The sequence below is a fragment of the Emydura macquarii genome, unplaced genomic scaffold, assembly GCF_026122565.2.
Source record: "Emydura macquarii macquarii isolate MOO-44397 ecotype Brisbane River unplaced genomic scaffold, CSIRO-AGI_Emac_v2 contig_2636, whole genome shotgun sequence".
NCBI lineage: Eukaryota > Metazoa > Chordata > Testudines > Chelidae > Emydura > Emydura macquarii.
In genome coordinates this window covers 18,333,508-18,359,710 of record NW_027132773.1, presented here as the reverse complement: position 1 = coordinate 18,359,710, position 26,203 = coordinate 18,333,508, and the positions used below count along the sequence as shown (strand labels likewise).

The following is a 26,203-nucleotide window of genomic DNA, read 5'->3' as shown; positions in this document are numbered from 1 at the left end:
GGTAGAAATAACCCAGATGACAAGGACAGGGAGGTCAGACACCAAAGACCATTCCTCAGTCATCCAGGAAAAGAAGGAGAACCTTACTACTGAGCTAAGTAGCAAGATTCTGAACTTAAATCTGTGAGGGCTATGGATTTTGGGAAGGACTAGGACACAGGCTTTGAAGGAAGAGCAGCTGGTTCAACTGACAGATGCAACACTTTCAAAAGCAATATGCTAATTGATTTGTATGGGCAAACAACAACCCATTCAAAAATCAGATCCCTCCCTATTTACAGTTACAATTTAAAATGTTTATAATGGATCAATCTGAATTCTAACCTCTACAAAATTAAAGAGTCAAAAGAACAGTTGCCTAAACTATGTCCAGGACATACTAACATGAGTTCACAATGCTGTGGTTAAGAATATACAAATATTTCTGTTATAAATTCCGATTAATAGTGTGTCATTACTATCTAATACAAACTCTCTCTGGTCTAAAACTTGACATACAATATCTCAGAGCAGGAGGGAATATTTTTGGACAATATCTATTCCAAGGATTTTTAAGTTTATATGTAAGGAAAAGAGTAGGTAGGTTTTTAAATATGCCTTTTTGCTCTTAATTTTAAAAATGTTTGTTTTTTCAACTAGAAATATTGGTCCCCGATTTGAACCACTCACTTTATCTTAAAAATAAAAAAATTAGATCAATGGAGTTTTAAAATGGGTTAAGTCACATGATAGTGACATAATGTGATTTGATCACATGCAAAGTACCAGCTTCAGGCCACAAATGCGCATACATGAGCATTGCAGAATCTAAAATGACCCCTCAATCCCAATCCTGAGTAAGAAGCAGTGGGACACATTCCTTTTATCCAGTATAGGTCTTCTAGTTGCTTCCCCTAAACCAGCGGTTCTCAACCAGGGATACGCAGAGGCCTTCCAGGCAGGGCCCAAGAATAAATTTTTTCAGGCCCAGTACAAACTTTAACATGGGCCCCCTCCCACACACATACCCATGGGGGTTGCAGCCTGGGCCAGGATCCCCAGGGTTTCCAGGCCCCAGTAAAGTGTACTCTTCCACCCCCTCCCCCCATGCGGGGGCCCTGCTTCCAGGGTGTATGATCAACTCATCTAGATATTTGCCTAGTTTTACAACAGGCTACATAAAATGCACTAGCGAAGTCAATACAAACTAAAATTTCATATAGACAAAATGAGAAAGGAAGCAATTTTTAAGTAATGATGTGCTCTGACACTTTTGTATTTTTTTGTCAGATTTTGTAAGCAAATAGTTTTTAAATGAGGTGAAACTTGGGTTACGCAAGACCAAGACTCCTGAAAGGGGTACAGTAGTCTGGAAAGGTTGAGACCCACTGCCCTAAACTTCTGACTCAGTCTCCTCCAGGATAACTCTCATCCAGACACTAAATCAGCCATTTTGTATTTAATAAAGCCCAACAACAGATATATAATACTAAAAGCAGTTTATCAGATTTCTTCTTATTAACATTTCATCTAATTGCAATTAGATTATACTAAAACATACCGATTGAAATCAGGGAATAATTTTTATGTGCCCTTGAGCCAGATATTGTTTTAATCCCAAATGAACCTACCATTGGAAAACGAACACTGCTGTGGCAATACAAAAAAGAGGGAGGTGGTTTATTTTCCCCCCTCTTTATAAATACATTTCCCATTTTTCAGAATGTTTCTATCGATGTCAGACACATGCCTTTCTCACCAAGCTGACTCACGATCAAAGCTTCAGTGATAGAAAACATTGGAATTCTTCCTATTCCTTAACTACCTCCCTTTTCTTGGTTCTTTAGATCATGATTTAAAAAATTTACAGACACTAAAATACTAGCTGGATGACTAACCCTACTAAGACAGAGTAGACAAAAAATGCAGAGGGTGAAAGGTACACATATGTATGCAGTGGGGAGATCCAGGAACACTGTTGGGTGAAAAGACCAACTCCCTGTCCCCTTCTTACTCAGGAGAGGGATAACAGGGTTTTGTCCTCAGACCAACCTGGAGTCTACATTTTGTATCAGCCTTCACTTATTACATCTGATACATCTGAAGCCCCAGTCACTCTCACTGCTGTACGGGAGAAGGTATGTATTGTTCCAGCCATTGTGGTCCCAGGATAGTCAAAAGACAAGGAGGGTCAGTTTTTACTGGACCAACTTCTGTTGGTGAGAGAGACAAGCTATTGAGCTTACACAGAGCTCTTCTTCAGGTAAGAGAGAAGGAGATTCTTTCTAGAGGGGAGGGGGAAAAAGAATCCTTCTACCGGATAGTGGAGTTGGCAGGCCTTCATTGCTCTACATGTTACTGGTCTCTTGTGGTGTTGCAACAGAGAGGAGGTGTGGGGTGGGAGAGAAGATGGCTCTATTATTGTACTAATCTCCCTGCCTTTGTTTATTGGGTACTTCTTCCCCTGCTTCTGCACTGCCTTGCCAAGTGCAGCAGTCTGAAACTGACCTGATTTCACTATTCCTGACCATTTCACTATTGTCTGCAGATTTGGAATAGCAATACTGAAGTTGACTAGTGTTTTGAAGCTTGGCAGATCTAGGAACATCACCACAGGCACTTGGGCTGTCTTCTCTACAGACTCTGGAATTCAGCACTGCATTGTTATACATTCTGTTAACATTGGAAACTTGCCCTCATAACCATAACAGGTCTAGAAACAATTTTTGAGGGAAGGAAAACTTGGAAAGGACCCACCTGAAACAGAACTAGACAGGGCTTTACAAATATACTGTAAGGAACAATCTATATAAATTTTACCTATATAATAGTAAAATGGTACACATATATGGTTAAATTCATCCAATGGTCTCAAAACACTTTCCAGTGGGTATTAGTTCCATTTTACAAATGGGGAAAGTGAGGCACAGATGTTAAGTGGCTTGCCCAAGGTCACACAGCAAACCATTAGCAAAGTCAGAAATAGAATTATTACTTTTCAATTTCCAGCTGCTCTAACTATTCTGTCCGAACGGTTCTTTTCCATCCCTAATGTATATAAATAGGAAAACTAAAATAATCCTTTCCAGATCTCGGAGGAAACTAAAGTTGTTTTGCCCACTCAAATTTCTGCTGCTAAGTATTTTGCTTAAGATGCAAAGCTACCAAGTGCTACAGCAGCACCAATAGCCTGGAGTTGCTGGGGGAATGGGTAACCTTCCTCAATAGATGAAAAGGAGAGAATGTAGTAAGAATTCTGTGTCTAGACACAAAGTTACTAAAATTGACAGTGATGACCTTTTCCAAGCCAGCTAAATTGGTGATGGTGGCTTACAATTGTTTGTGCATGTTTGGAGCTTTATTACACTACAATAACTTGACAAATTATCCAATCTTCAAAATTATGTCCGTTTCTGTCAATTAGTGGGTGACTGGGAAGTCCTGGAGAAACCAAGCTACACTCAGTTATTTGTTTTAGCTTCATTTTATTATTATTTTTACTAAGGAGTTTTTTTTTTTTTAATAATTCGGTTCCCAAAGTACTCTTACTTCAGCCTTTTAGCATTAACATACAATTTTTTAGCTGACTGGCTTTACCGTATTCATATATGATATGTAGGTCAAAACTGAATAAAACCCCCCAAATGTATTAGTTATCTCAATTTAAATTTATTTTAACTTTATTGATAATTTTTCACCAGGGAGACTTGAATCTTATGGTTAAAATACACTTGAAACCAATTAGGAACCATATGACTGCACTCTAGCATAAAGAACAAAAGCACTTGACAGTTCTAAGATTAAGCCACAATCATTTGGTTTAAAACAGAAATATTTTTACCTTATTTTTAAAGGTTGTGTATACGTTAAAAAAAGAAAAAAAAAAAAAAGGAGTAATATGGGAAATGACACAATGCTTCTTAAAACACAGTGATACCCAGGGACCCTCACTCTCCCTTTAATGATCCACTGCTCTCATTCAGCTGTCTTTCTTTTTTCAAATCTTTACATATGTGACAGCTCTCAAAAGTAGACCATAGACCATCTGGCATTTTCAGAGGTGTAACTTGTGCAAATTCAGCTCTACTGGGAACACAATGCTATCTTCTGCCTGCGTTATAAAAGATACAATAGAATGTAGAACTTATGAGTTGTTTTGAATTATTCATTTTTTGCCTGTATATTCAAGAAATTTTACAAACTCTGCATTTTGTACTACATAATCACATGCGTTAAAGGTACAAAGAAACTTTTTGACACCTCTTTTCTACAGAAAGATGGCATTTTGTTTGATATGTGAACATTCAGCGTCTGTTATATCATTCTAAACAGGCCGTGTGCTGCTACAAAAGACCTCATTTTACACTCAATGTATGAGCAAAAATTTTATTCTTGATATTCAGTAACTAATGCAACACACATCAAAATTTCAAATACCAGGTGTATGAACATTCAGCATCTTAAAACCAGGATGGCACTGGTTACCTACTTTATGTTAGAGACTTTTTTAAAATAAATTCTTTCCTTGCACAACACAGAAATATTGTAATTTTAAATATCCACAATGAATAGTTTCAAATATCCTAAGAAATACTATGCTTTTCAGGTTAAAATGTTTTCGATCTGTAGCCAAACCAGTAAATTTAGATCAATATTTTATACAGTGTTAACACTAGTGAATTTTCAATAAGAATGATAAATATTGGATTAATGATTCAATAGAGTGAATCTCTTGATAGAAAACTAGCAGATAATTTGGTAGCTAGTAATAACTATACATGAATCTGTTGCCTGTGGATAAGCAATGAAAAGGCAATATATTGCTATAACATATAATCTATTAGCATGTTTCATTGCTGCCGTGTCATGAGTCTCTTTACAAAGTGGGCCTTAACACAGTAACTTCTGCTGTTATTTAACCAACTATATATAATAATTTAATTGTAAGGTAAGTAAACGGTGAAAAAGTATTCCAGTATTTTAACATTTACTAAGCTTTTGATAATTTTGAAGTGATTATGTGCATTCTTATTCAGATTTTGAATGCAAGCCAGTTGTCACGTTCACAGAACAGCTTACTTAAATATACATATATACACATATCCATTCCCCATTTCACTACATAAAAAATGACTTTTGTAATAAGTTGCAAACATTTAGAAAACTACAATACACATTTATTGTACCTGTGATTAAACCCCTGATGCGTCTAAAGAGAAAATACATGCCAACATGGGGAAACTCCCTTTTTAACATAAAAAGAGTTGTATAAAGACATTAGTGGTTTTACACAAACTTTTAAACAAATATATATGTTGAGCACACACAATTCTTCAGAGCTGAAGTGAGGCAAAAGACAACAACATCAGAAGGAAGAAAACCTGAGAGTTAATTAGTTGCCTAATTACATTTCAAAAGCAACCCCAAAGCTGGCAACACAACTGAATGTGGAGTTTACCAACCAGCCCAATGCCACTTAAGGAAATAATTTAACAACTGAGTCATCAGACTATTATCTAGACAGAAGATCCAACACTATGTGGGGGTTGAGATGACATCACAATGCTCACTAAAGCAACATTTTTGAAAAAAATGTAAAAAAACATGCAACTTGGATATGTTAGGGATCTAATTTTCTGCAATTTTTTTAATACAGATAAAAGGCAGTCTTCTGGAAGGTACTGAGAAAATATGAAGCACTGCTGCAATTTAAAAATGCACTTGTCACTTGTTTTTCTCCCAAAGACTTTTAATACACCAAGCAAAATTATCATCTTTTAGGAGATAGGAAGGCCCTGTTTGGTCCAATAACATCAAAGGACAGGATCTCCACAGCTCTGTACCTTGTGCAGTCACTTCATCAGAATGGTAACTGCTTATAGCCATTCTACACAGGCTGAAATGATGAGACAAACGGCAAAGCAGGGAAAAGCCTAGTTTCTAGCCAGCTTATCTTCGTGACATGAACCTGGTCTTTAGAAAAAAAATTGCAACTAACCATGGGTTATATATAATATATATAATAATTTTAAAAATTCCACAACTGTAACTGTCTCTATATAAAAGTATATATATAAAACTAAGATGACTATACAATTGCTCTTAGAAAAGAAAATCCTGATCTAAAAGGCAACATTTCAAAATGACTATTGCACAAAGCTTATCTTTTAGAAATTACAAATGGAGCGTGTTCATACCTTCCATGAGCATATCATTTTAGTAAAGCTTGTAGGACGCATAAAGACCTCAGTAGTTTCCCCTCCGTCCCCACCCCCCTTCAAACCAGAATCCTGACTAGCCTCTACACGAATCTTCAAACTACATCAATAGGTAGCTCTGCATAGCTATCTAGAATATTAACATTCAGATTACAAGATGTACTCTTTGAGTCAACCTGTGAAGTGGCTTTTGTCAGCGATTATTTTTGAATATTTTCTAGGAAATAAATAGCATATACTGCACCTTCTGTACCACAGAAAGCATACATTAACTAAATAAGGTACCATATCAAGGTACAATCTATCTTTTAAAATCAATTTTTCACACTGAATTTTTTATATCATGCTGACTTTACAAGGAAAACAAAGTACCAACTAACAGCATAAACCATTTTTTTTTTAAAGAAATGTCTTCATGTTTTATAAGAAGCATCTTCAAAATGAATACAATATATTACTATGAAACAGGGATTTCTTTGTAAAGAAAATACTTTAGTGAAATTGCTGGTAGAAGTTTTACAAGGCCCACACTGAGAACAGTTTGTTAGAACGTGTCAAAAAAAAAAAAAAAACATCCACAGAACTCCAAGGATAATAGGAGGGGAAAAATAAATTTTATAACATCAGTTTTCAATATAGGGAGAGAGAATAGCCTTTGACAACTGCATAAGTCTGAGGAGTGAAAAGATGTCACAAACCTATTCTCATCAGGCTGGATAAAAAATTTTTTAAAATATTAAAAAAAAAAATCAGATTTTTTATTTAAATTAAATCATTTTTCTTTTTAAAAATATACCCACTTAAAATTAAATTTGAAAGTGACAACCTATGTTAAGGCCTAAACTTATTATAATCTATTAAAATCATTTAAATTAAATATAAAAACCCATCATCAAGCAGTAGACGTACTCACTGCTGAAATTTTAAAGAACATTAAACCACAGAACTGGTGGAAGTCACTGGCTAAGCATCCGGAATCAGAGTCTGCTGAAGTGCTAAACCAGCTTTTGAGAAAAGTATATCCTTCTGCAGGTGAAGTGAGATCCTTTTCTGCAATTCAGTTTATTCAACCAGTTCACTTCAATGACTAGTTCATTCAAAGGTGAGAAACCAACAGAGTTGAAAAAAGCAGGGAAAGCTTGTTTTCCTTTTCCAATCTATGAAGAGAAACTAGGGGCGAGAGAATGAGATCTACTAGTTCTAAAGTCTTGATGGGCATGGCGACCAGAATCAATCCATTCAATTCACTAACAACAGATAATGCTTCCTTTGTTTAATAAAGCCGTTCGTTTTAAATGCAAAACATGTTTTAATAAAAGTTTGATTTCCCCCTTATATATCCAGCACATTTAAGGTAGTTATATTTAGCTAATAAAAACAATTTTAAAATAATGTTTTGTGCATTTTGATTGAATTCCAATTTCCATCCAAATGCAGACACACCCAAATCTTTAAAAAAAAAAAAAAAAAAAAAAATCTAGTATATAAGAAATGGGTTAGTCACCATTTTCTAACTTAATAAAAATGTAAAAATTAAGAATCTGAATAAACGTATGTAAAGCTATATAATTGGTTAAATAAATGTGTATTCTCCTGGTTACATCAAGTTACACCAACCATTATCTTTCTTAAGAAATATAACTAAAAAGTGCAAATGTAAAAAGTTTAAAATGAACTATTTAAATCAAGGTTTCCTGCTTGCTGATTTAAACCATGATTAAAATCAGTTATTTAAATCAAGTTTATTTAAAATCAATCCACCCTGAATCTGATCCCATCTCCAGCCTTTTGCAGAACTTTACTTCCTCAGTCACTTGCTTCAATCAGTTCTTCAGATGCCAGAGGTATCCTCAGATATGTGCATGCATGCCTGTAGCACTTCCCCTGGAAGTACTGCAGGATCCTGCCCCTCCTTTGAAGGGTAACAGGAAGTTGTTTAAAGGATTCTTTGACATCTCCAAAAGGAAACAGTCAAAACATAACAGGGAACAAACAAGTTAAAAATTACTTAAACAAGTTAGAGGTCTTCAAGTCACCACAGAGAACCACGGGCAGCTCCATCAACCCAACCTAGGATCACTTCACCTCACGGCATGAAAGCTGTGCGCTTCCCTAGGGTTCAACCAATGTGCTGACAGCAGGTACTGGAGGTCCTCCTTGGTAGCAGAAAACCATCCACTAGGGCGGCGTATTGACTAAATGGAAAAGAATCTCCATGTGGTAGTCTCAGAGGGAAACTTGCCTGAACCAGGCTGCACTTGAAGCAGCTAGGCCTGGTTGCATTGTCGATAAAGGTGCACCTAATACTGGGGATCAGGAAGTATCTGGAGTAAAACCTCTTTCCCCTCCGGTCCTGAGGGGACCTACTCTACTGCTCCGGCCTGTAGCAGTTGCTGCACTTCTTGTCTGAGAAGCTGCTCGTGAGAGTGGTCCCTGAAGAGGGATGAGGAAGGGGGGGTGGGAGGATGGGGCAGAACAAAACTGGAGGGAGTATCCCATTTCTACCATGCGCAAAACCCATCTGTTCGATGTTATTCTGGTCCCAGCTCGGTATAAATGGTTTAGGAAAGGAAGGCAAGGATCCGGGTATTGTCCTGGAGTGTCGCCCTTGGGCATAACTTCAAAAGTTCTGTTTTGGCCCAGGGGGCTCTTTGCACAAGTCTCTACTCGGGTTAGATGGTTGTGGCATTCTATGCCTGTTGCTTCTACCCCTTTTTCTTAAAAGTCCTGCCTGGGTTGAGAGGGGTAGAACCTCTGTCCAGACTGGAGCTTAAAATACCTCCTCTGGGTGGAAGGCATGTGGAGCCCCAAGGATTTTAACATCACCCTCGAGTCCTTAAGACTATGGAGCTTAGAGTCCGTTTGCTCCGAAAACAGGCTCCCTTCTTCAAAGGTCAAGTCCTGTATCATGGACTGTACTTCTGGCAGAAGGCCCGACACCTGCAGCCAGCAGCTTCGTCTCATAGCGAGGCCCGAAGCCATAGTCCTTGTAGCTGAATCAGCTAAATCTAGCGTGGCCTGGAGCGATGTCCTGGCTACCGCCTTGCCTTCTTCCACCATGGTCCCAAACTCAGTCCTGGAGCTGGACAGGAGTAGGTCTTTAAACTTCAACATCACCTCCCATGAATTTAAGTTGTGCTTGCTAAGAATCACCTGTTGATTAGCGATATGTAGCTAAAGCCCACTGGTGGAACAGACTTTTCTCCTGAATAAGTCCAGTATTTTGGGCTCCTTTGATTTGGGTGTTGGACCCTGCTGGCCTTGTCTCTCCCCCTTTGTTCACCACAGACACTACCAGCGAACCTGGCTGCAGATGAGTAAACAGGTATTCATATCCCTTGGATGGTGCAAAATATTTTCTCTCTATTCCCTTTGCCGTGGGAGGAATCGAGGCAGGGGTTTGCCACAAGGTTTTCGTTGTGTTCTAGATTGTCTTGATCAGAGGCAAGGCAACCTTTAAGGGCCCCTCCGGTGTTAGGATATCCACCATTGGATACACTGACTCTCTAACGTCCTCTGCTTGCAACCCCAAGTTCTGGGCCACTCGTCTCAGGAGCTCTTGATGAGCTCTGTTGTCCGTAGGGATATGGACAGCTCTTGATCCTGCCATTGCTTCATCCAGGGAGGAAGACAACGAGGCCCTTGGTATGATGTCAGCCTCCTGGATGTCTGCTTCAGGACACTCTCCAGTGCTGGGGTCTTCCTCGGTATCGAGCCCCATACTGGCCGCTGCCAGCAGCTCTGTTTCCCTGCGACCCCCGACCTCGGTACTGCATGGAGGAGCTCTATGCTCCGGGGAACAGTTTGTCTGGGTCTCTGAGACAACTGAGTAGGGGCCTCTCTAGGCTGTGACCCTTGTGCCTGATGGTATGCTCACGGGGTCTGGAAGGGCCACTGCTGGAGCATCTGCCACTGCATAGGCCATGACCGCATAGGGGGCCCTGTCCCTTCTCCTTCACAGGGCGGTGCCTTCCCAACCTGCGCCTACTTCGCTTGGAGGAGTAGGACTCTGCCTTTGAGTCTGATGACCAAGATTCCTTTCGTGAAGACCATGGGGGAGCCGTAGAGCGGTGCCAAGACACAGATGATAGGAGCTTAGGAGACCAGTGCAGGGATGAGGCTGATCGGCACCCGAGCAAAAGATCGGCGCCGAGACACAGGTGACCAATGTTGGGGCAAGGGTGTCCATCGACGATGCGCCAGAGACCGGTGCCGTGGTGAGGGCAACCAATACCGCATCATTGTTGGCTTGCCTCTAGACAGTACTGCAACATGCTGTGCCAGAGGTCTTAGTTCTGGCGCCATGTCTACTGAGGCAAGGGCCATCATGGCAATCAAGGCCCTTGCCACCTCGAACATATCCAGCATGGAAAGAAGGTCCAGCTCTTCCACCTCACTTTTCTTTGCTGGAGAGTCCATGTGTGCCGGACTCAGAGGTGCCCTTTGCAGGGCTGACATAGACAGGGCTGCGACTAGGGGCGCTACACAGTAGCGTCCTTTCCTGTACTTTGCACTCTGCTTCTTGCAGGGCACTGGTGAATTGGAATGGTGCCACGCTGATCCTTGGGCCGGCGAGTGGTGCTGGGACTCCCTCAGTGCCGAATTCTTCTTTGGTGCCGGGTCTCGAATGGACGCCGGAACATCGCACACTGACGTGCCGGGTCTGGAGGTTGTGGCCAAAGAGCTGCCTCCATGAGAATCTGCTTGAGACAAGCACTCCTTATCCTGGGGAGGACACTCTTGTCCTATATACGCCATGAGGGAACCACTCCAGGGGCACCTGCACCAACCCAACAGGTACTGCTGGGGAAAAAACCTTCCAACGACTGCGCACACGGCACACGCACACCTACTTGGAATCGACATGAGCAAGCATTCAAAGAAGAAGAATGTGAAATATTCCATTTATGAATCCTCTTTCTTCAAGTGGCATTTCAAATGTTAAAGAAGTCACCATCTAAGAAATTATTATTCAATTTTTTCAATTAAAAATAGCTAGTTATGAGTTCTTGCAGAATTATTCTGTTCAAATATTTTAAGTTGTCCATTTCTTACTATTCTAACTATAGAAAACATTAGGATATTTTCCTGCCCTTTCCTTGCCATTCAACTGGTCAACAGGTTTCTTGTTCCCTCACAAATGCTACTCTTGCCATCATCATCCACATCTGTGTGATGTTTAGGCTAAACTTCACTATGCTGATACCTGGGATTAACTTTAAAGCCAACCTGGAAGCTCTCAACAGATCACAATGTAGCTAGCAACCTCCAGAGCAGGGAAGACTTTTGAAGATCTCTGGTTTGTACACAGCAACAATCGTCAATTCATTTATAGACAAATAAAAATAAATAAATAAATTTTAAAAAAAGGTTGCTACCAGGCCCTAAATGGCCAGGCTTCAGGTTACTTGCAGTAAGAAGCTGGCTTTTCCCCTCGGAGCCACAAAACAATGGTTTGTCAGGTATACCAGATGGAGCAAGAACAGTCTAGGTAGAAATGTGCTCACCTCTGGAATTTGCATTCACTAGAAATAAAGCTAACTCTGAGGCTGTGCATAATGAAACCTTTTTTATTAAATTAAAACATCTTTATACAAACTTTCCATTCCCCATAAGTTATTTTGTCTACTGACTTAGTTCTTTCAATGTACACTTTGAAGTTGCTCTGCTAGAGGATGGGGAAAGAATGACAGTGTTTTTGTTTCTCTTTCTGGCAATTACTCATTGCTTTTAATTGAAACCATCTATAAAAGGACCAATTACAACAGTGATAATCATCTTATAAAACATATGTAATCTAATATTAATTTAGGGTTAGCATTCTAATATTTTGCAGATTAGTGTTTATTATCGTCACTTACTCAATTAGTATTTTAACTTTTTGAGGTGTTTTCTGGCATTTCAATTTTTAGAAAATTTGAGGTGGGAACAGTAGTTATTTTTCTTCTATTTTCCACCAAGATTTCCTTGTATTTAATGGAGCATGTTGCTTTATTTGGTTCACTTTCTTTAAGTTTGGTTACGATTCCCATAGGCTTGAGGGCATATATATGAGAGTCCGAAATAATGCACCAATCAGAGATCACAGAAATAAAGCTCTTCTGTGAATTTTTGGACTACTGAAAATTCCTTAAGTCAAATATCAAGAATTTACTTGTAATGGATTAAAAGACTTTTCCCAAAAATATACAAGAAAATTACAGAATTTATGCTTCGTAAGTTCCTAACAAACCTACATAATTGACTGTTTCACTGAGAAACACAGAGCTAGGTTTCTAGATTTCTATTTTTATAAAGAAGGTGAGTCTACCACTAGGCTCCAAAAGGTAAACTGAGCAGTTGGAATGACAATTAGAACAGTCATGTAATTAGTACTTTACAACACATGGTCATACTACTACATACACACACACCGGTGTCCAGTGAAATGCAGATATACTAAACCACATAGTTAAAACTGTTTTGATGCTCTCCACTGTTCTCAAAACAGTAATAAGTGTTTAACAGAAGACACCAAAGACAGGATACTGGCTCCTCTGTGTCACCTACTAAGCTGCACTACAGGATATACAAAACAAGACTATTGCACACCATACAACAGAAAGACCAACCCAGAAACGTATCCTTGCAAAAAAACTCCGTTTTTGCAATGCCAACGCTGCCCGCATATCTACTCAAGTGACACCATCATAGGTCCTAACCACATCAGCCACACCATCAGGAGCTTGTTCACCTGCACATCTACTACTGTGATATACGCCATCATGTGCCAACAATGCCCCTCTGCCATGTACATTGGCCAAACCGGACTGTCTCTACACAAAAGAATAAACAGACACAAATCAGACATCAAGAACGGTAACATTAAAAAACCAGTAGGAGAGCACTTCAACTCCCTGGACACTCCGTAACAGACTTGAAAGTTGCCATACTTCAACAAAAAAAAAAACTTCAAAAAACAAACTCCAGCATGAAACCGCAGATCTGAAACTCATATGCAAACTTGACACTATCAGACTAGGTCTGAATAGAGACTGGGAGTGGCTAGCCCACTACAAAAAATAACGTTCCCTCTTTTCACATTCACACCTTCTCATCCACTGTTGTGAACGGTCTCATTCACCCTGATTGAATTTACCTCATTAACACTTGCCCTGCTCACAGTGATGTAACTCACCTATCCTTGCATGTATATATATACCTACCAAACTAAAGTTTCCACTTCATGCATCCGACGAAGTGGGTTTCCGCCCACGAAAGCTTATGCCCAAATAAATTTGTTAGTCTTTAAGATGCCACAGGACTCTCACTGTTTTGCTAAAACAAGACTAATGACCTCACCCATAGAGAGAGCAGAGTTTCTCATTCTCATCAGTAATTCCATCAGCTAGACCCTGTGTGAAAGCTACCCTTCCCTCCCCCCCCCCCACAAAAATCACTGCTGAAAAATAGCCATTTCCATCCTCTGCAAGGACTGACTGTGGAGATAGTAAATGTAGACTAACACCATTTCACAGTATTCTCCCCGCTCCTGCCATTCATGCCTCCAGAAACTAATCAGGTTTATTCACATCGTGACTTGTATATTTAACTTTCATATGACTTGGGCTTCATGCAGACACATGCATGCACACTTTAACAAAAGAAACAAAGCAAACAAAACAAAAAGTTAGGAGCTTCTTTAAATTATATCTCCCTTGATTTCTATGATTGCATTGCCATTGCTACTCATACCAGACTTAGTCCAATAAAGTTGTTTCTTATGTCAACAGATTTATACTTTGGGAGTGAATTTAGCCCACTGTTTCCAATTTTTGTTTTTGTCAGTTCTATAACGCCATGTATTAGCCAACACTGAATGTCTCAGACCTAACAATAAGATTCAGAAAGAGCTAAGTGATTCAAAAATAGAAAGAATAAAGGCAGAGAAGGGGAAATATCCTTGAAGAGCAAGGGAAGCAGAACATCAGTGAAAATTAGAAAAAAAAAGGAGTAGATCCTCTGATCTGTGTTTCTGACCCCTTTGCTACACCTATTTTCTCTCTGCTTTTCTTTTTGTCTCTTTTGGTTGATGCTATGCTGAGCATCAGCTGATACTAAGCATCAGAGGACAGAAAAAGATGCAGCTAAAGCACAGTGGAAAGGAAAATGAAACAAGAGGGGAAGCAAAAGGGCAGGAACTACAAGCAGCAGAAAGGCTTGATATTTTTCATTATTAAACCAAGATATCTGAGTTGTGGAAGGGCCAAATAATGTTAGTAAATAGTGGCAGACATCACACAACCCAGGAGAAGACAGCATCAGAAGAGGAAGCAGGCAGAGTCAGTGGGACTTTCTGGAGTAGAAAGTAGCACAAAAATTGTAAGAAGCCACTCAAAAGCAAAACAAAAAGCAGAAAGATTTAAAAAGCTATATGGAGATAGCTAAATGATTTCCTAGAATTGTCAAATGCAAAGGAAATAGGAAAGAAGTCAGCAGTCATCTTAACACTGCGAGAAGCATAGACGATAATAAATAGGTTACATATGGAACTGTGATCTATCATCAGCGCAATGCTTCCCTCTCATGCAGAGCCAGAGTTTGACTCCAAATCCCCAGGCTGGGAAGTCAGCCACTCTGTGTTCCAGTGGGGTGACATAAAATGGAGGCCTGGGGCAGAGGTAGGGGAAGGAAGAGAGGCGGATAAAAGTGCACTTCATGATGCTTAACAGCCAGTCTTCCTCTGCTAGAGGACTGGTTGCAATGCTGAGAGCTGGGAGGGTGGGTGTAGGGCAGAGAGAAGAAAGAGAAAACTGAAAGAGGGGATGGTGTCCTTGAGATTCCAACAAGAGGACTTCCTAAGGTGAAAAGTCAAGGGGTCGGTAGATAGAGAAGCAGCATGCATTTGCACTTAGTATGCTGACATATTGGGAGAGATTTTCCTCCACTACATCCCCTGTACACCACGAGAGTCCCTTCACCAGGGAGATTCTCCCAGGACAGATACTTTATAAAGGAACCTGGACCGGCCCCAAGCTCCATCACAGCAGATATGCCTGGAGCCAGGACAGGCGTAAGAAGGGGATCTCCATAGCAAAGAGCACTATGGGGATTCCAGGGCAGCTTTTGGGTTTTGAAACTATGCACAGCAAGTCCAGGTAGGGATGTCATAATGCAAAGCAGCACCCTGGGCTGTCTTATGTCAAGGGCTGCACCAGCTCAGCATCAGAATGCTAAAAAGGTGGCTGTCCCTGCTTCCCTTCGGCTTCAGCCATGTGTGCGGTACGTCCTGGGGGGTAGCACACAATCTCACCCAACACATTTACTTTGTGTTTGAAAAAGCACAAGTGTGTGGAGAAAGGTGGGGGGAAAGGGGAGGAGAATCTTGGAGCCCGTATCCGCAGCTTTTGTTCTGATTTAACTACAGTTTTATACCGATACAGTTAAATGGGTACAAAAACTCCATGTAGATAAACTCTTGTTTCATGACATGTTTCAAATGCTTAAAAACGTTATTTTTCAGCACCAAAAACAAACGTGAAAAATAAATTATCTGCCATACCTATGAGCATTCATTTACTGAACATTTAACTGCAGATGCAACTTTGATTTGATCCATCTGATATTCAGCACATCTGAGAGCAGGTTTACTTCTAATTTACTCTAGTCTCCCAGAGGAAATATAATGATCCAGAAAGGATTCTTATTGGACTGCACGATGACAGTGTGCATCCATCCTGACAATCCTTTCATACATGAGATTCATTTCACGAACACGATACACAAAAAACTGTGTTAACCCACTATTAAAACAGTTTTTGCCTATCAGTTGTAAACTGCCCTATACAAGACTGTAGAAAGTGAGATGACTGACCACGGTCTATGAAGCCTGAACTTCCTGTAAAGATGACGCATGCACTCAGTTTCCCAAGAGGAAGTAAAGAGCAAGCTGCTCAAAACTAGTGCCAAACAATTTGTGAAGCAGCATTCGTATTTGAGTCACATAACTGGCAGCAAAGTACCGGTTAAGATGTCACATCAGTACATCAGTGACTAACTGGGGCAACAAGGCATAAAAACTGGAGAGAAACAAAAATACAAATTAACAGGACAAGATGAGTAACAGAACATTCACTGAGGAGGTAGGGCAGACTGCCATAATGGGATGAAATTACCCATACAACTTTTTTTTCCCCCAGCAAATTAAAATTCTGATTCTCCACGCAGATCATGGAACAAAATATACATACCTAAGAAATCACGCTCACAGTACAGATAAGGCCAGGGGCACTCACAAGTCCTTATCTTGTGGAATTAACAGAATGGCAGCAGAATACTGTTTTTTAGCTTTAACATACTAACAGACTGCCATAGTCTTGTTATAACATTATAAAAAAGCATTCAGCAATAAAAATGAGAGCTTATTTTTGTTATAAATTGAAGATCTTTCCTTTAATTTGTAAAACTTATAATTTGGCCCTGCTGCAGTTTATTTAATGGACCTCATGTTTAAAAATATTCCTAGCTAATGTTCGAAATCTGCTGATGTTCAGTTTTTGAATGATTCTCATTCAAGCGCTTCCTGTAACATGGCTCTTTTTCTGAAAAATACCTTGGCTGGAGTGTGTTTAGAAGGCAGATGCTCTAAGGCTTGTATGAACTCTTTCCCATTTTAAAAAAGCATCTGGTTTCCTGCTCTTTAACAGTGATTATTCTCTTAACACAAAGTGCAGGCACATCAGTGAAACATTTATTATAGGAGCCCTATTTGTGATACTATGGCTAAGAGCGTCAGGATTTCCATTACAAAATCCTTGTTTACAGGGCTTAATAACTCAGCTGTAAGATTTCACAGCCAAGGAACACTGTTTTAAGTTGAAGTGTTAAACATTTTAGTTGAACTCCTTTTTCCGTATCTGTCCAGTTCAGGAGGAGTTAAAAAGACACACAGTTAAAAACACTGCCTCTGACCTACCCAACAGGAACAGCCTCCAGAGCAGACCCTCTGGCCACAGCAGAGAGAGCAGCTGCATCACATGCAGACAGTCTTCCTCCCCACACAGGTTATAAAAGCCCCCACAATCTCCCCTCCTTTCTATCTAGATTCTTATAACCAGGGCCCCACATGTTCTATGGCTATGGATTTTGACAGAGAATTGCGCTGCATAATTTCAGCTTTTGTCTTTTTAAATAAAAGGATTACATTTTTAGTCCTTATGTTTGTGGAGAAAATCTCAAAAAAATGAACCAAAAGATGCAATGCCACCACCTGAATCTGCAGCGTCTGAATCTATAGCTATCAAAGGTGTGACTTGCCCCATTCACCTCAGTCAGGGCCTTACAGACACCACAATTCTGCCACTGAATAATTTGGCATTTTTCCAAGATGACACAGAATTCGTTTTACTGAAGCCAGACACCTGACATTTTGTTTTCTGCCTCTTTCCTGTGCTATGACCTACCAAAGATGTTTCTTGCTCTGCAGATTCCCACACCAGAAGAAGTTAACAGGATTATAATGCACATTCCCTGCACTGATTCACAAAACTCGGAAGAGGAGGCTTGATGAGCAAGAACTGAAGTCCAGATATCAGCCAAGGAGAGGCAGACACAAATGGCTGCAGGCAACTTAGAAGAACAGTGCAGCAGCTGAGGACTGAGAGCTGGGGAATCAAGCAGTTGAAGTCTGCTACAATTTCCCCCCTAACCTGGAACACATGAGGACAAGGAGGTTGTAAACTGGGCTGCCTGGGAAACATAATGGGAGCCAACCCCTGGGGTGTGAAGCCAGCTGCATAGAGATAGCCTACTTTGGCAATTAACTTATCTTTGACTACTAGCTGTAAATATGCCCAATGGCCTGTGAAGAGATATTAGATGAGGTGGGTTCTGAGATACTACAGAGAATTCTTTGTGGCTGTCTGGCTGGTGAGTCTTGCCCACATGCTCAGGGTTTAGCTGATCACCATATTTGGGGTCGGGAAGGAATTTTCTCCGAGGACAGATTGGCAGAGGCCCTGGGGGTTTTTCACCTTCCTCTGCCACGTGGGGCACGTGTCACCTGCTGGTAGATTCTCTGTATCTTGAAGTCTTTAAACCATGATTTGAGGACTTCAGTAACTCAGAAGTCATAGGTTAGGGGTCTATTACAGGAGTGGGTGGGTGAGATTCTGGCCTGCATTGTGCAGGAGGTCAGACTAGATGATCATAATGGCCTCTTCTGACCTCATAGTCTATGAGATCATAATGAAACACTCATTTTTGAAAATCATCATAATCATCAACAGAATTTACATCAATCAACATTTTAAACTATGAGCCACAGCGAGGCAAATTTTCATGGGGGATGGGAATGAAGGATATTTTATAGCAAAAGAATAGAGTAATGCTGCTGGAAAATTTAAGGGCTGATGTCATAACATTTGGTCCCAGTTTGCTGTGGAGTGCACAGGGCCGATTACAAATAGAATGCATCATCTTAGTACAAGAGCATTTCCCTAGAAATAATCATCAAAATCTTTTGCCTCCAAGCTCCTCAAGGATTGCATTCTACTCCAGTTATCCTAAATTTTCCAACACTTTTCTGGATTCCAGGCCTCCATTTCATGAAAAGGGTAGTTATTAAGATCACTCCTTTTCTACAAAGAAGTGCCTCACCTAATTACTCCCCTCTCTTCCTTCCACAGTTGCATCTGCCTTCTTTCTTGCTGCCTTTGTACCTGGAAAAGCACCCCTCTTCCAACACAAAAACCTCCATCTCCTCATGTAGGTCTTTTCTTAAATGTGTCTTCAATGGCAAGAACTCGTATATCGGAAATCCACCTGACCACCCTCCATTTAGACAGCATTATACTGTCTAATTTCAACTGTGACTTTTCCGTGGACAAAAAAATGTTGCCATTTGCTGTACTCTGCAGTATCGCAAACCCCAAGCATTAAAAAGAGTCACCCCCATCCCCCCAAAAAATTATGAGATTGTCTTAAATATTGGATTTTTAAAATGGTTTATTTTCCCTATTGTCTGGGTTTTGAGCTGTTATGGCTCATGTTTTTCTCAGCAACCGTGGAGGACTAAAAACTTTTTATTTGTTAAATGAATGTTGAAATTCTCATATAAATCACCTGACTCGAGGAGCTGAGACTTCCAAAAAAAAAATCAACTATCACAAGACTCTACAAAAGCATTAAACTGTTAATGCACTGTTCTTTAATCCCCAATAGTCTAAACAGTCATAATAAACACTTTCAGCAGCAATAAGACTTCCAAGCTAGATTAAATTTTGTTATAAATACCATAAAAGATTAAGTGGATCAATGCAATCTTTCTGTTGTAGCATTTTTTTTAAATGCCAGTCACTTTCTCCATTCCCTACTTCACGGTTTACCTTTGCACACAAGCAGTGGAGAAGTGAAACTAAAAAGACTTTCAAACTCTCAAAAGCAGGGAAGTTGATGCAGAAGAGAGACAGATAGAAGCACAAGAAAGTTTCTGGTGAGCACCGGAAAGCAAATAGCTGGGGCTAGCATGACAACAGGTAGAGAGGGAGCAAAAAAAAGTGTCCAGAAAAAGGAGGGGGGGGGCCCTACAAATGAGGGGAAGGAAGACAGACTAGAAACAGTAATTGTAATAGTGCTGAGACCATGCTTTTATAATGAAAATAGAAACTACTGAGAAAGATGGGAAAGATGATTGTGTATGTATCTGTGCGTGTGGTTTTAAAAATACATGTGTGTATGGGGAGCAAGAAGAACACTCTCATAGGAAAGGATTAAACACAAGCAGTGAGTTAAAGTATTTTTATTAAAGTTAGCATAGCTTCTATACCATTTCCTCATATGACAAACGTATGTGATGAATTTTTAAATTTACCGAAAAACAAAAACACTTTAAAAATAATTTTAAAGCAATGTGGTTGGTGTAAAGGATTATTTCAGTTTCACAATGCTGGAGAACCCAAATAAAGTGAGCTGTAGCAAGTAAAGGAAGCAGCTGGGATTGTGGATATGGCAAAGTGGAAGGACCGTGCTGTGCTTATAGAGGATATGTCAGAAGAGAACTCTCTCTCCCCTTCACCCCTCATGCATTTATGGTAACCATTATTCTGCATCTACCTTGTTTATGCTCCATATCCTATCCCCTATTTCTTCAAAAATTGGCATAAATATTTTTAAAAGAAAATTATCTGTATAATCAAAACAATTTTTCAATATTAGCAGTAACTTTTAGTTTCTGACTCCTGATCAGCACTTTATCAGGACAAAGCAGACTACTGTACTGGACCTTTGCCCATGTTATGGGAAGGGCTGCCAAGTAACTTATCCATCTTTTCGATATATCTGATCTGTTCTATGATCATCTATCAGAGGATCAGGGACCAGAGCACCAATAATATGGACTGTAGACAGACAAACAGCAAGGCTGGGCAACTCAAGTATGTGGAAGCTGCATTAGCAGCATTCCTGCATGGCAGGTGGGAACTGGGAACCAGAATATGAGCGGGGGATGAGGAAGAGTAGGCAGATTAAGAGGGACTGATAGGGAAATCTAAGCAAAGTAAAGGGAGGTAGAATTTTATTATTTCCATTTTAATTATTCAAAGATAAAAAAAATAAAAGGATGTTAAAATTACTTTGTTTTATTTTCTTGTTCACATCTCTTTAATTTCCAATCTTTTAGTTGTAATCTTTCTAAGTCTTGCTGCAGTACCACACACTTTACTAAATCTGTCTATAATTAAGACTACCAATGTATATGTAAGAAATACATGAAGGACCCAATAACTATTTCAGTTCCATGGGTGCATTGCTGGATGCATTGTGAAAGAGATAGTGTAAAGAAAGATCTGTTACAAATACTTTTCCCTGACAAAAAATTTTCTTAAGACAGACAGACAGACAGACAGACAGACAGACAGACAGACTCAAGGATATAAAGATGCACAGTGATAACTTCCACTGAAGAATCAGTATTTACCAACTATATTATGAACTTTTGAGGAAGAAGTGAAAGATTTTTATAAGAATATTGTAATTACACACCAAAAAGCCAGGAAATGCTAAATAGCGAAACCATATAAAACTGGAAATATGCAAGTCTGCATTAGAGTCACTCAGAGCCGCAAATCTGCACCCGTCACCACCATCCAGTATACTAATATATAATGAGACTTGTATGGGGGACTCAGTGTTACTATTCAGACCATCAACCCATGGCAGACTGACCCCCAAATCCTTTACTATCACTAAACATTTTCTTTGGAAATTCAATTGTCTTGGAAATTTTCTTGGAAATTTAAACAAAATTAACATTGTCCAGTAATTTACTGTATTCTGAATTTCATAGATCTACAATATTTTCATTAATTACGCTCTGGGTTTAAAATGTATTTAATGACAGGTCTTGCTTGACCTAAGGCTATTTTACATAGTAAATCCATATTTTAGCAGTTAAACTGATTAGAATTTACAGATGACCCAATGCAACAAAAATTTTGGTAAGATGTGTAATTTCTCCTCCCCCCATACACAATTTTCTCTTGTTCCCAATAAAGCAGGGGAAGAGGGATTTTTAGTGGGTTGTGTGGAGAATTTTTCAGACATATATATAAGACTACTTTATGAAACGTCTCCCAGCAAAATCTGGGCAGAGGAAATACAGATTGTTTGTTACTAATCAGGCTCTGGGAAAAAATCTAGCTATATCTGCAATATCTAAAGTCCTTTATGACGTTAACCAATGCTCAGAAGTGATTTTATAGTCACTTCTCAAAACTGTTATCCAGACAATTCTTATCTCATACCTAAACTTGGTCACAAACATATTACTGACATGAATGTGACTTCCATGCAAAGTTTCAAGGGTCAACCTTGAGTAATTTTTGTGAAAAAAGTGATAATTTATTTTAAACACTGGAAGTATTTTGTCAACCTTAAGTAATTTAGAAATTACTGAACAAATTTTACTCTAACTTCCCAAAACATTTACACACACCCCACATACACACATCTTCCAGAGGGATGAAGCATGGAAATTTTTCAGCTCAAATGAAGAGTATTTTAGAAAATAATGATCAAGAGATAACAAGAGGGTATAGTTCATAGACTGTTTTACAACCTGACCTCTAGTGCCCACTACCAAGCAAACAATGGAATATAGACACATACAATCCTCCCAAATACACCCCAGGTCCTTTTTCATCAGAAAGTAAATATGGCAGCTTATGTGGAATGCCTTCATTTAACTTGCATGTACCAGTCAGGGGGAGCAGGTCAAATTTTTCTGTTGCAGCAATGCACATTCTGAGTTAAAACTAATCCCAGTTTTGGTCAGCAGGCAGATCGGAGTTAAAGTCCTATTCAAATATCATGGCTTTTTAATATTTTTAAAATCCTTTACTGCCTTCACACCTTTTAAGGCAATATTTTCCTGAACTTGAAAATAACTTCTCATTATTTTAGTAGTGATATAGATAATAATTTTAACTATCAGGTTAATAATTATTCTTTAAAACTAAATCCCTACTACTATCTTTCTCGAATGATAACAACTAGTTTAGACCCCATCATTCTGTATGTGTAGATAGAATTACGTTTTCCAGTGTGGATTACTTTGCATTTAACACTCAATTTCATCTGCCATTTTGTTGTCCAGCCACCCAGTTATCTGAGATAACTTTGTAACTCTTCGCAGTCTGCTTTGGACTTAACTATCATGAGTAATTTTGCATAGTCTGCAATCTCTGCCACTTCCTTGTTTACCCCCTTTTCCAGATCATTTATGAACATGCTGAACAGCACTGGTCCCAGGACAGGTCCCTGGGAAACCCTACTATTTACATCTATCCATTCTGAAATATGACCATTTATTTCTACCCTTTGCTTTCTATCTTTTAACCAGTTACTGATCCATGATCCCTCTTATTCCATGAGTGCTGACTTTGTTTAAGAAACTTTGGTGAGGGACCTTGCCAGAGGCTTTCTGAAAGTCCAAGTACACTACATCAACTGGATCACCATTGTCCATGTTTGTTGAGTCTACCAAAGAATTCTAATAGATTGGTGAGGCAGGATTTCATTTTACAAAAGCTACCTTGACTCTTCCCCAACACATCATCTTCATCTATGTGTCTCATAATTCTGTTCTTTTCTATAGTTTCAATCAATCTGCCTGGTAGTGAAGTTAGGCTTACCAGCCTGTAATTGCTACGATCGCCCCTGGAGCCTTCAAAAAAAACAAAAAAAACCTGGCATTACATTTAGCTATGCTCCAGTCATCTGTACCAAGGCTGATTTAAGCGACAGATTACAAACCACAGTGAATTCTCTCTATCTATGCATGTACACATATTATATTGAATGCCATTAACACACTTCAGCCATGTAACCCCACACCAAGTTTTGCCTATGAAACACACCACAAATATATATAGAAATTAAAATGAGAAAGGCTAACAATTTCTGCAATGATTCAAGTTCAGGACATTTTTGCCAAAAAAATAAGTATTTTAAACCATACATGACCATGTTTTTGTACAATATGTAATTTGGTGTTTTCAATGCTAAATATGGCTAACTGAAACCAGTATTACTGAAAACCGCCACACTTACTCAGGGACTCCATAATATTCTTTCACATTGAATATGGTCTCACTTTTATTCCTCTTTCACTTTAAAGGCACAAGACAAATATACACAATATTTTCCAATTCAGAGAAGTAATTACAATTACAGTGAACTATTTTTAAAATCAATTCAGCGTGTAACAGTTTTGGCTTGAATTTATCTGATACGGTGCCAACAACAACAGACTATTCTGAAATGTAGCTACAATTTACTTTATACTCAAAACACAGCAAATCTGGTCATCTTAAAATTTATATGAAAATCCTAAACTACATGCAGAACTGGTGATTGTCATCCAAGCAACCTTTCCCATCTTCACAGCACAAATTCAGCAAAACAGCAAAGTGCTGTTGACGCAGACACGTGGTAATACAGAAAGGGAAGGACTCAAATAATCTTGGCCATTAGTATACATGGCACACGTGCATCAACACTGTGATCATTCAATGCAGAGTCTAAGGTTCCTTTTGGAGTCATGACTGCTCCTACATACCCAAGGACTGGCAATAGCAAGAAAAAACAAACAAAAAAAAAAACAAAACCTTCTTCCACATTCAGTCACCCGGACAGTTACACACATTCCACATGGCTGAAAAATTAGCTATGGTGGTTAAACCACTGCTATTCATTCTATCTGTGGTTGTGGATTAAAAATGAGATTTCAAATTATACAGAATGCAGCAGTCCCCTTTTTAAGCAAAAAAGGTTACTAAGTGCACATCACTGGCATTTTGCTGACTCTACTGGCTTCCAATATCTGGTTTACTTCAAAGTCCTGGTTCTAATCTTCAAGGACCTTAACCTATAAGGGCCTGGCTATCTGAGATGCTGTCTTTTCATCTAAGACAACTGTACTCAATATAATACTGCAGATGACAGAGTCCAGGGTGAAATTCTCCAGAGTAAGGGGTACAGCATTCTCAGATGAGGGAAGTGGAAACATCTTACAGCAAAAAGTAAGAATGATCCCAATATGGACCCTTTCCAGGAACAATATAAAGCCTATCTTTTTGCAAAAGCCTTCCTCACAATAACAAAGAACAACTAGAAGAAAAGTGGAATAAAATCTAAATAATCAGAGTTCAATCATCAGGAGTAGTGGTGAATAGTATCCATTATGGAGAAATATAATGCGACTCCATTGGCTGTGCTACCTCAGAACTATGATGACCACATTGGGAATATCCAAGATTGATATTCTGTCTGTGTACTGCTGGTATTGGCTTGTGATTTTTCACTTGCATTTACCAGTTTACAGCAACTGAACTTTTATTCAAATCTTCTATATTCTCTTCCTCTAGGTTTGATGCACCTGTATCAGGACTAAAGTCAAGTGCCCTGGAAAGGACCAATTAGGAGCCCACTTTCGAATACAAGCAGCACATAACAATGCAATGACCTGCTCCAGGCTACCTAAGCCCTTAAATTTCTCACTCAAGATCAGAATTCCCACAACTGATGTACAATCTAAGATCAAGCTTGCCAGAAGTACTGTATATAGTACAAGATGTATAACTTGTCCTGTATTGTCTTTTTTAAAATAAGTTAAATAATCAAAATTAATGTTTTAGTACTTACTGGTTGAAAATTGTCACAATATGTCACATTATTCATCCTGTATATAGTGTTGAAAGGACTAGCTGATGTACAACATTTTGAAATACAAGTGATTTCAAAAGTATTCCCCTTTGTCAGCAATCTTAATATTTGGTAGGTCATGAGTCTTTTGGGTGTCAAACCCTTTTCTCCACTTCACTGTAATAGTTCACTTGAATAAACACCAGGTATAACAGATTTAATTTTAGATAAGAAATTAAACAACTGGTAGGGAAGAGCAAGTTAAAACACACATGGCATAAGGCCAGTCAGCAAATACTGAAGGAGATCTGAGAGTTAAGAAAGAGGAAGCACATTAGAGGGAAAAGCAGAAGTTATTAAAGGAGGAGTCTGGTAGATGGGTGAGAGGTTAAGGTAGGTAAATCTGGTTGAATGAAAAATTGCTTAGGTTCTCCAAGAAGTGAGAATGTGTTTAACAGGTCAAAGGGTATCAAACATTCAAAATCATATCCTACATGCCTTTATTTGAATGTTTAAGCATTGAAATAAACAAAGCAGTACTGTTTGTTTAGACACACTTCTGGTCACATGCCTACTCGTGCACTGCATCTATCCTATTTGGAACACTGTGCAATTACATTTTTAAGGATGAGGATGTACTATTTAGAATCAGTACACTATTGTCATTCATTTCTATTAATCTATTTTTTAAAAGCATTTTAGAGACTTACAAAATGACTAGTCCTCATAGAGGACCACGTATCCTACATGCCAACTCTGAAGTTTGAACACAGCCATTTGAGTTACTACAAGCACTAAAACGATTTTTAACAGAACTACATTTTTCA

The 26,203-nt window shown here is 39.1% G+C and overlaps 1 protein-coding gene across 2 annotated transcripts in view; it reads right to left on the bottom strand.

Annotated features, from left to right (window-relative positions):
- Positions 1 to 26,203, bottom strand: part of MDFIC (MyoD family inhibitor domain containing) — a 70,683-nt gene that overhangs the window by 25,597 nt on the left and 18,883 nt on the right. The window lies entirely within an intron of this gene.